Genomic DNA, 12689 nt, shown 5'->3' on the forward strand with positions numbered 1-12689 from the left:
TGTGGGGACAACTTGGCTTTACTTTTGTTGATTGATGCAAAGTGACATAAGCTTACAGTTACCTTCAGTGGCCACCGTTTCTTCTTCTACTGTACGCGACGCGTCTCTTTAATGTTTTTGAAGATGATGATGATGTTGTTTATACATTATGCAGTAGGCACAACAAATACAGCAGGTGTTTACCTGTGTGATGTGATTCCCCGGAGACTAGAGGTCTGTTCAATTCCCCCAAAACCTCAATAAGTCAACGTCTCGTTGAACTGCGGAGCTGCCAGGGTCAAAGACCTCTTTTTGATATGGAAAATTCCGGGCCAGGCATTACAAACTGCCAGCGCTTTTGCTAATACACAAATCATTATCGTTGTTTGTGCTTGTGTTTGTGTTCATTAACCGTCTTGTTTGTAAGGGGGCAAATGCAGTTTGAACATAGAAAAAGCTGCACAGCCAGCACCACGCAAGTACAAATGACTCATTCTTTGTTTACAATAACCCCAATTCCGGAAAGGGCTCCTATATATAACGGGAAAACAACCCTCATTACTGGCTATAGGAAAATCAATCTACCACTGGAGGTGAGGCTCTCTAGTATTGATGATGTCAGACCCTTAGGTCACCACCTAGGGACACGCTAGCTCAACCTGGTAGTAAAAAAGGGCCTATCCAAAAAATTGTGTTTGCTGTATACTTTGACCAGACCTCTGCCATGGCCATTCCCACATGAACAGTATTCTTAAACCAAAAGCAAAGGGAAAAAATGGCATCAGCAAAATGAGGCTCCAAGGTATTAGCTTACCCTTTGGGACAATGCAAGGAGTTGGGACTTGGAGGTAAAAAAAGACATCTTCTTGTGCAATTGTGCCTATTTTGCAGTTTCTTTGTGGTGGTCTTGTTGCTTTTTTTCCCTACTCTTCCGTTGTTCTCTTCATTGCTCGTCCCTTGTCTTTTTGTCTCTTGTTATCCTGCCATCTCACTTGCTCTCTCAGGTTTGGATGTGAACTCTTGACACATTCAGGTTTGTCACGCTCTAATAATTAAAGTGTTGATCTAGTAAGAATCAAATCCCATTTTTGGGGGTTGGCGGCTCTTTCCTTCCCCCTTTAAATTTATCACGATTGACTGTTACTGCTATTTGTGACAAATGTAAGTTTATTTGTTTTTTTATTTAAAAAAAAAAAAAAAACTGATATGGGTTGACTCAGTAGCCCATAGAAAATCAGAGAATGCACGCACGTCAGTAGCACAGGTGCTGGACCAAACAGAAGATAATTGAAAGGAAATGAGAGAGGTTCACAACACTGTTCAATGCTCCCAAACAAAGTTTGATGCCACACTGTGCCATTATACTTTGTTTGGGAGCATGGAACAGCGTTTCTCGTTTCCTTTCAGCAGCCCATAGTATACTGCCTAGTCATATTGCTGTAGGCCGTATATTAAATAATTTAACAGTCAGACTGAACAGCTTCCCCACTGTTTTTACAGCTGTAATGTATGCTTTACAGCTGTAGTTTTGTTTTTTTCTGCTCTGTTGAAACATTTCTGCTGTCCATTTACATCGATAGATTTCTGAAAGCAAGATGAATCCCCCTACCTCAGGAGTGTTTGTCCACTAATGTCTCGTCTCATGATTTATTTTCTCATCATTCGCCACCACCACCACCACCACTAGCCATCATCATCCCCTTTCTATTTTCAATATTTTTTGTTTGTTTGGTTGCTCTCTGTTTACTGAATAGGCTTGGCTGTCAGTCTCAGTCAACACTCAGCGTTATTTGTTCCAGTTTGCTGCATTGATTTTACAATATTGTATAAATCTCGTAAGCCTGCCCGTCTTATCCCCCCCTCAGCCTCGGCCTTCAGCACTCTGCCTGATATGATTTCAAGCGAACAACCACTGATGAAAACGGTTACGGCAAAGACAGCAGGGTTTCTGATATGTTTTTCAGCATCAATGATCTTTTGCCTGTGGATTTGAGCACAGGAGGAAATTAAATTCTCAAAACCGCATGCCATGTAACACGTGTGTTGTGTCAAGAGGAATAGCTTCATTTCTTGTTTGAGATGTAGCTTGCTGATTCTAATAGGAGAGCTGCAACGTCATAGGAAATTAAAGCAAGCCTGATTTTTTTTTTTACGCTGGTATTTTGACATCTTAGACATTGACATTGAGCACACATTTGATCAGTATAGTTTATACTAATTAAAATGTGTCTTGGGGGGGAAAAAAAGGTTCAGTTGAATGTTATGATAACCTTCATGGCCCCTGGAGAGCCATGTTAATCCTGGGCATGGGGAGAGAAAGAGAGGCAGAGAGAGAGGCAGAGACAGACAGAGAGAGAGAGACAGAGAGGCAGGGACAGAGAGGCAGGGACAGAGACAGAGGCAGAGACAGAGGCAGAGGCAGAGAGAGAGGCAGAGGCAGGGACAGAGAGCCAGGGACAGAGAGCCAGGGACAGAGAGGCAGGGACAGAGAGGCAGGGACAGAGAGGCAGGGACAGAGCGGCAGAGAGAGAGAGAGACAGACAGAAAGACCAACACAGAGAGAGAGAGAGACGGAGAGAGAGACAGAGAGAGAGACAGACAGAAAAAAAGAGAGAGAGAGAGAGAGAGAGAGAGAGACAGAAAGAGAGCGAGAGAGAGAGAGAGAGAGAGTGTGTTTGCATAAGGTTGTTTAGGAGTTATATTGACAAGAGTCCCAATTAGAGTCTCTTATTGATTCTTCGCCGCCCGTTTGGTTGGCAGTTATTATTTTAGGGGAGAAACATTACATTGCCTCAACGTGCTATTGAGCTGTCCAGGAGAAGAGATGACAGCAGTTAGCCGGCGGTGGGGGAGGGGGTCGAATTGCGAATTGCGAATTGTTATCTTCCCCTCTCCAGTATTACTTTGATTGACGTGAAATTCAGACTATTTGCACTCGCCATTGGTGACTCCGATGACAAACTGTAATATAGAAGATGCGAAATGCCCGCAGTTAAGCACGGTGAGTGTGATTTAAACAGCCAGCGCTGCCATAGCCCTGGCACCTTAATTACTTGAAAAACCATTAAATATTAGGAGCTTTGAGCTTTATGACTGTTTGTTCGCTGGCTGTTATGAGACCTCTGGAATTGTGAAGTGAAGTAGTTTTCACATTAAGAGACCTTAATTCAGTCTTAGTACCTGTAAAACACACACGCACACGGGGCACACGTGCGCGCACGCACGCACGCACGCACGCACGCACGCACGCACGCACGCACGCACGCACACACACACACACACAAGAGAATGAACACAGGTAAACACACATGCACATAACCTCAAACACGCACAAACATGTATAAACCCACTGAAACACACACACACACACACACACACACACACACACACATAAAACACACAGATACATATACTCGCACTCAAACATCCAGATAAACAAAAAAATAAACGCATTAACAGACTTGCATGTATGCAAAACGACACACTACACCCAGACCGTCTAGTCTGCCTGTTTAGAAGACGGCCAGTGGGTCGGGTCCATTGCTTAAGATGCACTCTGAAAGCTGTGAACTTGAAGTAAATAAACACATACACAAATAAACACAGGTAAACACACTTAAATGTAATACACACACACACACACTCACAAACATATGTAAACCTATTTAAATGCATGCATAAAACACACACACACACACACACACACACACACACACACACACACACACACACACACACACACACACACACACACACACACACACACACACACACACACACACACACATGTGCACACACACAAACTCAAATTCTTATACACACAACACAAGCACACGTAAAGCACACACTTAAGTGCATGCAAGACTGCACACTACATAGACAGTCTAGTCCTCCTGTTTAGAAGAAGGCCTTCCACCACTTCGACGACACCGCAACTCCGGTGGGTCGGGTCCCTTGCTTAAGATGAAATCTGAAAGCTGTGAAGTAAATGAATTTCATAGCTCAGTGGCTCTGGAAACCGGAGGCCCCTCTGTGTCGGCCACCACTCTTATTGAAAGAGACAGGGCCACGCTTACTGCTCTCTCTCTCTCGCTCTCTCTCTCTCTCTATCTGTCTCTCTCTCTCTCTCTCTCTCTCTCTCTCTCTCTCTGCTCTGTGCTTTCCACACCTGATGACTTGACTCCCACTGAGATACCTCAGGACACTCACTCCCACACACTGCACATCATACAAAACACACACACACACACACACACACACACACACACACACACACACACACACACACACACACACACACACACACACACACACACAAAATACATACAGAACACAAAACACACACACGCACACCCCCTTTTTCCATCTGAGTGTGTGGCTCATCATGACCATGTCTGTGGTAGTCCCGCTGCTGAGTTATACGGATAGGCGTTGGGAGAGCTTTTGTCATCGGAGGAAGAGGAAGAGGTGAGGGGCGGGGTGGGGGGTGTTGCCCGGGACGCCGGGGATCATATTAACCCCCGTCACCTCTGCACATGATCAAGGGACTGCCTGACCTCGGCCACTCATAAACAACCCATATTTTCTCGCCAGACAGCTAGTCAATGGCAGGACGGATTGTGTTTTCAGCGGGGAGCAATGGAATGGTCGACTCGGGAGTCGGGAGTGGTGATGGGACCATCATCTGCAACCCGTGATGCATTTTTGTTGTGCCAAAAGGAAGTCGGGGGGAGGGGGGCTGGCAGTAATGAATGACTGAGAAAGAATTCCAGCGACGCCATGCTGTTGTCACATCACATGTTGGGCCTTTCTCAAAACCTAGTATAGTGCACTTCTAAGTGGAGTATCCAATCACTGGGCGTGACTTATTAGGCTGATACACTTGGAAGTGCACTGCACCAGTGTTAATTTCGTCGACCATGACTATGACTAAAATATTTTGTCAAAGCCCTTTTTTGATTTTGTCATTTAGACTAAGACTACGACTAAATCAAAAAAAGCTGACAAAATTAACACTGCACTGCACTAGGTTTTGAGAACCTAATCACTTCCCCATTTCGCTTCCAATTCATGTGACTCCATTTAAGAGTGTAAATCATTGGGAAAATAATTTTCGGCCTTTGATAATGGACTACATATTTCGAAGGTGAACAACAAGCAGCAACCCCTACACAGACAAGCATACCAGACTATCTAAGACCTAGGCTAGTGGACCTAAGGCATCTGAGGGGACCGATCAGCAAGCTAGGGGCTTTTGGATTGCCAACCCCAAACTAAAATCAGTTGAACTATTATCAATGGTACTAATAATAGTTTGCACTTTGCAGAGAGCAATTGACATAGAACCTTCCTTTCAACACTATCTCTATTTTGACATCTCAGTCAGATCCCTGTGCTACAACAAAAATCATGACACATTGTGACACAAACAAATATACCATAAAACAAACACCTAGTGAACCTAAGGGAGCTTTTGGATTTAGGAGCAAGTAAGAACCTTTTGATTTACCTATCCCAAACTAGCTAAATCTAACTAATGGCTCATTCTTTTGATACTTGGCCGTCGGTAGACCTGAGGTTGTTCTCCCGACAACCGTTGTAAATGCGTTCCATTGCAACAGCTGGGAACAATACAAACGTACGAAAACACTAATGTTAAACGAACTCGGAGTACACCGAAGTGCTCTGAGTTTCTGTTTCGGAATCCCGATTTGAGTACCCATTCTATTGCACTTTTCCGAGGCGGAAGCCGGAGTTTCCGACAATAGAGTTTCAAAAGAATGAGCCATAACTAACTCGCATGGAGTCCAGAAGGAAAACGCAGACCAAAATCGTTTCTCTTGAACACTATATTTTATCTCAGAATCTCTGCTCTACTCAGCCTATTTTCTGTACAGACTAACGGTGCCCATCCACTAGTCAGTTTTACGCAAGCCGTACCAACGCATTCAATTCATTTTCAATGAAATGCGGCATATCGTCGTTACCGGACTCGCAATGCATGTTGGGATTCCGGCACGGCGAGCGTGGCTCCGGTGGCACGTCAAAAAGTTGAGCTCTCCTGAAAGTTATGCAAATTAGCAGCGGCTGACGGACTGCGTTACCCAATAACTGTTGAGCACATGAAGATGTCCCATGATACCTGTGGTCACCACGAAGGTGCATTTCCCTCCGTAAAAGTAGATTTTTGACATCTATCGAACTTTTGGATGTACAAAATATAGACTACAAGCATTTATGTTGCATGTGCTTATGATGCCTGGGTTCAAATGATTATGTTCGATTTCGACCACAAGCATAACAACACGAGGCCAAGCTGTGTGTGAAAAAAACACATGTGCCGAGTTCGGTAAGAGCATTTTGAACTGTAATTTAGGGGCAGTTGGTTTGCTATATGGATAAAAACGGCTAGAAATGTAGATTGATATACTTCCTGTATATAACTCCCGGGCCACGCGAGCTGTAGTAGCAGTGCGTCGACACTGGGCCACCCAGTACGTCGAGCTGCGATAACGTAACGCTATAATGGATCTCTAGCCTAAGCAAACTGGTGCATCACTGTTGTGTTGTGTTGCGGTGCAGATGGTAGTGGTATTGCCTCCACTGTCCGCACAGCTGCTGGTTTAGTCCCATCGCCTGTCTTTAATCAGCGGATATTAGTGGAAGTTTTGAATTCTCCCCCACCACACTGGGAGTGCGATCCAATATGCAACCTTGCGTCCGCCACTTGTGCTTGTGGCCTCGTACCAGGAAATAATACATCGTGATGACATCACTGACAACAACAGCATTATATTTCAATATCTCGCAAAAGCTCAATTGTAAAGTCATTTTCTTATTTTCAAACAGGATGGCAAATGATGAATAGTCCCCCAAAAATTGTTTTGGCGAGACTGACAGCAGGGACACTTCATTGTTTGCTCCACGGAGGTAGGGCATCAGCAAAACGTGAGGCCACATGCCCAAGTGGAGGACACAAGGTCGCATATTGGAATGCACCCTGGCTCTCTGCAAAGAAAGGCCTCTTGTCAGGGGCGGAGCTATAGGAGGGGCAAGCTGGGCATTTGCCCCACAGGGCACAGGGCCCTCCCGTATTGGTAGTGGGGGGCCCTATTATTACTTTGGCAGGCTGTATGGTGGGCCGGGCCCCATCAAGTGTACAGTTTTGCACTTTGCAGTACATGTAACTACATTCTGGACAACAGGCAAAGTGTAAACCAGGCAGGATACCAGCAACCAGTAGAGTCCAGTTAGTGTGAACTGCCACTCAGCTCGGTACAGCCAGGCGAAAAAAAAGAGGGCTGGTTTTCGAGCTGTGCAGTGCCATACTTAGCAAATCAAAAAGCAATAAACAGACACTGAGTCGTGCTGTTGTGTGGAGCTGTAACTTACCGGGTAAACAAACGTGGAAAAGCGTCTATAGAAGGTTGGACACAGTGGGTTGCACACTCGCTGCTGTGCTGTGCTGTGCTGTGATTTTGCCGTGTGTTGAATTGTGTGCTTGCTTGGTATGGACAGGCAGTACAGACTGAGAGGCTGGTGAAGTCTGCACTGCGGATGTTCTGTATGCTGGCAGCTGTCTTATTACTGCCCTTCAACTTGTTTCTTCTTTTTTTAGGTGTAGTACTGTGCCGGCACTTTTTTGCCACTTGAAGCACAACCATGCCTTCACAACTGAGTGGGTTGGCTTGGCCTTTGTTTCATTCGTTCGTCGGTCTGTTTCACCTCGTTTGTCTTTTTGTCCGCAACAATGTCAATGGTAGTGTGGTATGGCGTGAAGAACCAGATAGCAAGGAAGCAATGCAACTAGTAGTGAAGGGTTAAAGACGTACAAAATGGCATTGTCATTCAGTGTATCGGATACCTTCTGCTGACTGTAACGGTAAAAAAAACATGATTTTTAAATTGTTTCAAGTGAATGGATGACAGCCGAGGCTTTCATGAATTCACTGGAAAAAAAATAAAATAAAAAGAGTCATGTTTTTTACAGTTACAGTCAGCAGAAGGTATCCGTTACACTGAATGACAATTTCATTTTGCACGTCTTTGACCCAGAAGCATATTCAAATTCTGTCAGCATGTCATTTCACTGGTAGTCTGCTGGTAGTGTATGTGCTGAACCAGGATAGCAGGCAATGCAATACACTACTACTACTACTACCAGTAGAGGCACGTTAAAATAAAATGAAGCATCTGATAAATATACTGTATTGTTGGGAGGTGTGAGGATTCCACCACAGCATGCATGTAAAAAACCCTTTGCATCCCTTCGCTTCGTACCGCCTGGTGGAATCACAAGATGGCGGTGGTGTGTAGTTGTGGTGGTGGTGGTGGTGGTCATTTCCTGGAAGAATCTGGAAGGATACAGTAGTACGACTTCACCTCAATAAAATATGAGACAAGAGGTCAGGGTGATGTGCTGCCTTGCTCATGATTGTGTGTGTCGGTGTGTGTGTGTGCGTGTGTGTGCGTGTGTCTGTGCGTGTGTGTGTGTGTGTGTGTGTGTGTGTGCGTGCACGTGTGTGTGTTCTCTTCCTTTCAGAATACAACGAGAGAAAAAGAAGGAACAAGACCGGCTGACTGAGAAGAATAGATAAATCAGAACGAGAGGGAGAGAGAGAGAGGAAGCGAGAGAGAGAGAGACGGTCCTGCTGCAGTGCATGCATCCCACCTATAGATGTGCGGAACCCCCGGTGCCTGACAATATGGCGGGATTCCGTTGAGGAGAGAGGAGAGTGCCTGAGACTCACCACTCACCACCCACCACTGACCACGGACGGAGCACCGACTGAGTCGAGTCTCCACTTTTTCTGGCAGGCCAATCACAACTCTCCACAGGAGGTAAGTAGAGGGCAGGGGCCGGCCGGCTGGAAGTGGACCTTGAAAGGTCACCTGTGTAATTACACTTTGCTGGACCGCGAGCCGAGCTGGAGAGGCCGGCCCGGTCACCACTCACTACCGTTAGGGGGCGAGGCAAAGGGGTTAGTTGTCCCGGACGCAGGGAGGGAGAGAGGGAGGGGGGTGGGGAGCCAGAATTGGGTTATTGTTACATTGTGTTCTTGTTACACAGAAAAATGAAAAAGAAAAGCAAGAAATGGAGAAAGAAAACCTATGAAAAGATATGAAAGTGAAAAAAGTCTCATGATCATTGTGACACAGCACTACACAGCAGAACAGTGAACACTGCACACTGCACACAACAAAATTGCATAAATGCCTCACCTGTGTGTAATTACACTTTGCTGGAGTGCGTGCTGAGCTGAGCTGAGCTGGGGAGAATTTCTCGAAACCAAAGTTGCTTACTACATTAGCTACTTCGTTGCTTTCAATGCATTTTCTCATTGGCAACTACCGAAGTTGCTAACAGGCTAACAACTTCCCTTTTGAGAAACTCACCCCTGGAGAGGCCGAGCTCTCCCAAGTCACCACTGAGCACTCGCTACCATCTGGGGGGAGATTCAATCAAATCAAATCAAAGGGGTCATTCGTCCCGGGCCCAAGGAGACAGGGGGCCCAAAATTGGGTTTTACATTGTATACATTGTATAGATTCGATGGGGGGCCCTTTCAGATGACTTTTGTCCTGGGCCCAGCAAAAGCTGTCAGCGGCCCTGGTCCCGGCCACAGGGAGGGAGGGAGGGTGGTTGGTTGGGGTGCCAGAATTGGGGTGCCAGTTCTTGTTACATTGTGTTTTTTAGTTGTTGGGGAGGCGGTGGCTTTCAGATGGCAAGGCAAGTTTATTTTTATAGCACATGTCATCGACAGTTGCAGTTCAATATGCTTCACAGAAAAATGAAAGAAAGCAAGCAATGGAGAAAAAAAACACAAGATATGAAAGTGAAAGCCCATCTGGAAAACTACATCTCCCATTATCATTAACACTGCACACAACGAAAATGCCTGACCCGTGCAAGGGGGCAGCCCCCCAATGGCGCCCGAAGTGGAGCAGTGCGGTGGGACGCCCTGTCCACTTACCCATGACTGAACACAGATATAAGAATCAAAGAAAATTAAAACATTAAAATAAAACATGAAATAATTAGAATAACAAAAAAACATTAATTAATATTAAAGGTTGAGAATTTAGAGCTGCCAAGTTAATAAGGCATCTGACTTTTGTCCTGGGCCCGGCCAAAGCTGTCAGCGGCCCTGAGTACTACCACCACCCTGCAATCCACCACCAGGGAAGCCGACAGGGGGGGGTGGAAGGGGGGACGACGACAAACAGGTCACTTGTCCTGGGCCCAGGGGGATAGGGGCCCCGGAAATGGGTATTTGTTACATTATAAGTATTTGCTAGGTCAGTTGTCCTGGGCTCAAGGAGAGAGGGGGTCCAGAAATGCGTCCTTGTTACATTATAAATATTGGATGGGGCTGGGGGCCTTTCAGTTGACTTTGTCCTGGGCCCGGCCAAAGCTGTCAGCGGCCCTGACCACCACGACCACCACCCCCATGCCAACACGGGCCGAGGGAGAGAGAGGGGGCCCAGAATTGGGTCTTTGTTGCATTGAATGTATTGGATTAGGGGGCCCTTCCAGATGACTTTGTCCTGGGCCCGGCCAAAGCTGTCAGTGGCCCTGGCCACCACCACCACCATGTCAGCAGAAGCCCTTGTACAAGACGCGGAGGCGAGGTCCTCCGTAATTGGTGCTTCAGCTTGGTGATTAGACGATTCTCACAACTCCTCCACCACGCGCGTACTCGTACTTGCTTGCTTGTTTAGCTTGCAAAGCCCTCTCATCCGATCCCATCCCATCCCATCCCGCCCCATTCGTTTCTGGGGAGCTTGTTGGTTCAAGTTTGTGTTTGTGGAGCATTTTAATTTAGTTCTCTGTGTCCTTGGCGCACTTGGAACACTCTGAGAGCGCGTGGAGAGAGCCAGAAGTATCTCTCTCTCTCTCTCTCTCTCTCTCTCTCTCTCTCTCTCTCTCTCTCTCTCTCTCTCTCTCTCTCTCTCTCTCTCTCTCTGACTCTCTCTCTCTCTGACTCTCTCTCTCTTTCTCTTTCTCTCTCTGACTCTCTCTCTTTCTCTCTCTCTCTCTCTCTCTCTCTCTCTCTCTCTCTCTCTCTCTCTTTTTGTGAATGTGAGGAGCATGAAAGTGGGGCAGCTCGTGCTGAGGGGACATGCAGCCTGAGACCAGAGGAGGGGGGCTGGGGTAAGGTGGGTGTGGGGGTGGGGGGCTTCGTTCTGATAGTGGACCTCATCTCATCTCCTCTCCTCTGCTCTCCTCTCCTCTCCTCTCCTCTCCTCTCCTCTCCTCTCCTCTCCTCTCCTGTCCTCTCCTCTCCTCTCCTCCGTTCCTCTCTGCTCTGTGGCTGGCTTTGCTTTTTCGTCTTTGGAAGAGTTTCTGGCATGAGCTGCTTGTTTGCCCAGTATTAACACATTGAATACCGGCGGTGCTCACGGAATTATGTCGTAGAATACCAGCGTTCTAAGCCCTTTTTTACGTTTTTTTGTAGACTCACAGCTTATTATGTGATAGGGCCACTGAAATATGTTATGACTCGTTTGAAAGTGGAGACGCTGCCCTCTTAGTAGGTGAAAACTGTGTGTCTCTACGAGCTTTTATTGCCGAGTAAACCCACGCTAAACCGAAGTGGGTATCCATGGAATTCAGCTACAATCGGAGATATTGAGGTTTTTGTGAAGGGTGCGCTTCTTCAGAATGTGACGAGTTTGAAAGGGGATGAGTTGGTTTTAATCACAATTTGGTGCAAGGTTAGCTCTGACACACATCTTCCTGCACGTCAAGACACACCTCCTGCTCTAAACCACTACGACACCGGCAATCAATGCCCTTCGAAATCCACGTTTTTCACACAGACTGAACACAAGCTCTTTGCACACATGCAGAAGGTCGGACATTTGCTAAAATAGTTCCCGATGACTCCCGAAATAATAGCCCAACATTGACAACAAATCCCAATGATATGATGCTTAGATGTAGCCCATCCGATCCATATGTAGCCATCTATGCTAGCTTCTGGCTTTTCACATACAGGAAGACAGTTCAACATAGGAGTGAATAATCAAATAAACTTATCTGGTTGGCGATCAAACTTCTAAATCGGAGCGCATTACTCCAATTACAATTCGGGTGCCATTTTGATCCAAGGAGCTGGTAAAGGTCTAGGTAGCAAGCCCAGAAAGTTCAAGATACTCCTGGCACGATATACAATGGTCTCTGTGTTTACCTATTGCGTGAAGTCAGACACAATACACGCTACCGATCGTAGGCTACTAGGGAAACAACAACATAGCACGATTCACGAATACGGCAGCACACCTCCTGCTCTGTCACACTACGACACCAGCAATCGATGCCCTTTGAAATCCCCGTTTTTCACGTGGACTGATCACAAACTCTTTGCACACATGCAGAGGGTGAGACATTTGCTTAAATAGCTCCCGATGACTCCCGAAATAATAGCCCAACATTGACAACAAATCCAAATGATATGATGCTTAGATGTAGCCTAGCCCATCCGATCCGAATCATATGCGGTGGCAGATGGACACTCCCAACTGAGATCGCTCCCGGACGTGTAGTCCCAGGTGTTTCTATCACTCCCGGACGTGTAGTCCCACCCGGATCGATAGTCTGGCTAGTGGGAGCGAGCCGACAGGGGAGCGTCCTGCGTTGGGAGCGACAATCAGGGATTGTAGCCATGTAGCCATGCTAGCTTCTGGCTTCTCACATACAGGAAGAC

At 46.4% G+C, this 12689-nt stretch overlaps 1 protein-coding gene across 1 annotated transcript in view; it reads left to right on the plus strand.

The window, feature by feature from the left end:
* enox2 (ecto-NOX disulfide-thiol exchanger 2) overlaps positions 1 to 12689 on the plus strand; it is a 514981-nt gene that overhangs the window by 32291 nt on the left and 470001 nt on the right. Inside the window, exon 2 of the mRNA XM_063189793.1 lies at positions 8522 to 8820. The gene's annotated coding sequence lies outside the window, so the exon portion shown is untranslated. The remainder of the gene's footprint in view (positions 1 to 8521; positions 8821 to 12689) is intronic.

The sequence above is a fragment of the Engraulis encrasicolus genome, chromosome 23, assembly GCF_034702125.1.
Source record: "Engraulis encrasicolus isolate BLACKSEA-1 chromosome 23, IST_EnEncr_1.0, whole genome shotgun sequence".
NCBI classification, from domain to species: domain Eukaryota; kingdom Metazoa; phylum Chordata; class Actinopteri; order Clupeiformes; family Engraulidae; genus Engraulis; species Engraulis encrasicolus.